Source organism: Bos indicus x Bos taurus, chromosome 6 (genome assembly GCF_003369695.1).
Source record: "Bos indicus x Bos taurus breed Angus x Brahman F1 hybrid chromosome 6, Bos_hybrid_MaternalHap_v2.0, whole genome shotgun sequence".
NCBI lineage: Eukaryota > Metazoa > Chordata > Mammalia > Artiodactyla > Bovidae > Bos > Bos indicus x Bos taurus.
In genome coordinates, this window is record NC_040081.1 from 99,057,986 (window position 1) to 99,062,287 (window position 4,302).

Below are 4,302 nucleotides of genomic sequence, written 5' to 3' on the forward strand. Positions count from 1 at the left end.
CCTGCATTGTCCGGCAGATTCTTTACCACTGAGTCACCGGGAAGCCATTTCTAAATTAAAGCCACACTACACGGAGAACATCTGGCAAAGCACTACGCGTCCTATATTGTTCGGCCTGTGAGTTGCGATCCCATGAACTACAGCGTGCCAAGCTTCACAGTCCTTCACCATCTCCTGGTGCTTGGTCAAACTCATATCCATCGAGTCAGTGATGTCATCCAAACACCTCATCCTCTGTCGCCCCCTTCTCCTCCTACCCCCAATCCCTCCCAGCATCAGCGTCTTTTTCAATGAGTCAGCTCCTCACATCAGGTGGCCAAAGTATGTGAAGAGCCAACTCATTGGAAAATATATGTATTAGCCAATTTAATCTTCATAACAATTCTCAAGTATCATAATACAAAACTGACTTATGAAGAAGCTCAGATGTGGAGAAGTGGCCTAATGTCACACAGTAAGTGGCACAACGAGAACTTAAACCTCAGACTGACCCTCAGTGGTCAAGTTCCTGACCAGCTCACCACTTTAGGCAGAACTATACTCAACAGGAAGGGTTACAGTGTTTTTCAGTTCCGTTAAGTTGCTCAGTCGTGTCTGACTCTTTGCGACGCCATGAACCATAGCACACCAGGCCTCCCTGTCCATCACCAACTCCCGGAGTTTACCCAAACTCATGTCCATTGAGTCGGTGATGCCATCCAACCATCTCATCCTCTGTCGTCCTCTTCTCCTCCTGCCCTCAATCCTTCCCAGCATCAGGGTCTTTTCAAATGAGTCAGCTCTTCACATCTGGTGGCCCAAGTATTGGGAGTTTCAGCTTCAACATCAGTCCTTCCAATTAACACCCAGGACCAATCTCCTTTAAGATGGACTGGTTGGATCTCCTTGCAGTCCAAGGGACTCTCAAGAGTCTTCTCCAACCTCACAGTTCAAAAGCATGAATTCTTTGGCACTCAGCTTTCTTCACAGTCCAACTCTCACATTCATACATGACCACTGGAAAAACCATAGCCTTGACTAGACGGACCTTTGTTGACAAAGTAACAAAGGTCTCTGCTTTTCAATATGCTGTCTAGGTTGGACATAACTTTCCTTCCAAGGAGTAAGTGTCTTTTAATTTCATGGCTGCCATCACCATCTGCAGTGATTTTGGAGCCCAGAAACATAAAGTTAGCCACTGTTTCCCCCATTTATTTGCTGTGAAGTGATGGGACGGGATGCCATGATCTTCGTTTTCTGAATGTTGAGCTTTAAGCTAGCTTTTTCACTCTCTTTCACTTTCATCAAGAGGCTCTCTAGTTCTTCACTTTCTGCCAAAAGGGTGGTGTCATCTTCATATCTGATGTTATTGATATTTCTCCCAGCAATCTTGATTCCAGCTTGTGCTTCCTCCAGCCCAGCATTTCTCATGATGTACTCTGCATATAAGTTAAATAAGCAGGGTGACAATATAGAGCCTTGACGTACTCCTTTTCCTATCTGGAACCAGTCTGTTGTTCCATGTCCAGTTCTAACTGTTGCTTCCTGACCTGCATGCACGTTTCTCAAGAGGCAGGTGAGGTGGTATGGTATTCCCATCTCTTTCAGATTTTTCCAGTTTATTGTGATCCACACAGTCAAAGGCTTTGGCATAGTCAATAAAGCAGAAATAGATGTTTTTCTGGAACTCTCTTGCTTTTTTGATGATGCAGCAGATGTTGGCAATTTGATCTCTGGTTCCTCTGCCTTTTCTAAAACCAGCTTGAACATCAGGAAGTTCATGGTTCACATATTGCTGAAGCCTGGCTTGGAGAATTTTAAGCATTACTTTGCTAGCGTGTGAGATGAGTGCAATTGTGTGGTAGTTTGAGCGTTCTTTGGCATTGTCTTTGGGATAGGAATGAAAACTAACCTTTTCCAGTCCTGTGGCCACTGCTGAGTTTTCCAAATTTGCTGGCATATTGAGTCAACACTTTCACAGCATCATCTTTCAGGATTTGAAATAGCTCAACTGGAATTCCATCACCTCCACTAGCTTTGTTCGTAGTGATGCTTCCTAAGGTCCACTTGCCTTCACATTCCAGGATGTCTGGCTCTAGGTCAGTGATCACACCATCGTGATTATCTGGGTCATGAAGATCTTTTTTGTACAGTTCTTCTGTGTATTCTTGCCACCTCTTCTTAATATCTTCTGCTTCTGTTAGGTCCATACCATTTCTATCCTTTATTGTTTTTACATGATCAAAATTTTGGAGTCTTGACTAGAAGAATGTGACTATAAAAAGGCCGTCTTAGAAACCCCAGCAGTCCAGTGATGCACTCTTGGTCTGTGTGTGCTTTCAGCTGGGGAGGCAGTTTCTGGCAGAAGGCCATGGCCCCAGCGGTAAGCCCAGTGTGGCAGGGCCTGTCTTGCACTTGGCAGGCTTCAGAGGGAGCCCCACTGAAAGCCCCGGGTCTGTGATTAGAAACCTGGCTCCAGGTCAGTTTCAGACTGGTTGCTTTAAAATTGAGGGAACACCTCATGTGTCTTCTCCTTGGACCAGTGCTTCTGCAATTCAGAGTTCCAGACCCTTGGGATTCCTGAAGCCCCTCTCAGGGTCAAAGGCAAGATAAAGATTATTTCATGGTAATACTGAAATGTTTGCCTTTTTCAATGCATTGATATTTGTACCAAACTCAGAAGTGAAACAACGGTGAGTAAAACTGCTAGAATTGAGGCATGCGATCGGGCAGCAGCACCAAACTGCCACTTGTCGTGATGGTCTTCGTTGTCAAGCACTCCCAGAAAAGTATGTTTAAGAATGTCCTTGGAGAAGCTGTGAAGTTACTACTGTTATTAAACCTTGAACCTAAACTTACATGACACAAAATGAGAGGCACCCAGAGGGTGCCAGGTCCATCAGGTACAAGATTCATCTTGAAGAGAAGCACTTGCAGTTGAGTTGTGGCTGACTGGTGGCTTTTCTCCCAGGATATCTTTCCTCCCTGAGAGAGCAGTAGACAGACCTCTCAGTTCTTGGACAGTAGTGTTGTTGAAATAAACAAGGTGAGCCTATTGCTTCAAAGAAACAACAGTGACTGATGCCAATGATAAAATTCTAGGTTTTAAGCAGAACTTAAAGAATTTTGGAAAACTTGTGATATCCACTACTGTGAGCTTGACTTAGAATTTCCTGAGACTGCTAGAGATGTTTTGATATTATGTATGACATGGTTTTGGGGGATATATTACAGAATGAAATGCATCTTGGAAGATCTACACACGTTGCAGCAGTGGTCACAATAGTTCTAAATGGCCAGTGTTGTTGGTTAGTTGCTTTGTCATGTCCGACTCTTTTGCGACCCTGTGGACTGTAGCCCACCAGGCTCCTCCAGCCCATGGGATTTTCCAGGCAAGAATACTGGAGTGAGTTGCCATTTCCTTCTCCAGGGGATCTTCCTGATTCAGGGATGGAATCTGAGGTTCCTGCTTAGCAGGCTGATTCTTTAGCACTGAGCCACCTGGGAAGTCCTCTAAAAAGCCAATGAGTGCTATAAAATTATACATTGGTAAAAGATCGACTCAAAGTACCAGTCAGACTAATGGATTTTCAAGCAATGGAATATAAAAAGTTCACTGATAAAATGGGTTGGCCAATAAGTCCATTTGGGTTTTTCTGTACGATGTTATGGAAAAGCCCAAACTTTCTGGCTAACCCAATAGTTTCAAATACCATATAGCAATCAATCTTTAAGAAACTTATTCAGAAACAATGACTTGCAAAGGCTATTAAAATACCCCTCCCCGCCCCCCTTTTAACCACATACCTGTGTGAGGCTGGATTTCCCTCATATGCTTCAACCAACATGAAGAATCAGAAGAGACTGAACGTAGAAGAAAATGTGAGAATCCACCTGTGTTCAATTAAGCCAGACATGAAAGAGGTTTGCAAAACTGTAAAGCCATTCCTCTGTCTTTACTAATTTTTTTTCTCGTGGTTTGGAAAAGTTTTTTTTTTTCATAGACGTATGTAATTGATGTTACTACATAACAGTTTCATCATTGCTATTTCTAAGTAAATTAATATACATTTAAAATCTCAGTTTTGATCTCTAATACAATGCCTATTAATAGAGGCAGCTCACACAAACAAAAGTGATAGTTTTAAGGATCCAAATGGTCTGAGACCAAAGAGTTGGAAAAGCTACTTTAGACTCATCCCATGCTCACAGTCCGTGTTGACGCAGGAAAACTTGGTGCAGCAAGAGGGATTAAACGTGGGGCTCCGGAAGTCACCGTCTCTGAATCCCGAGCCAAGGCTCTCCCGACACCATGCTATCTCT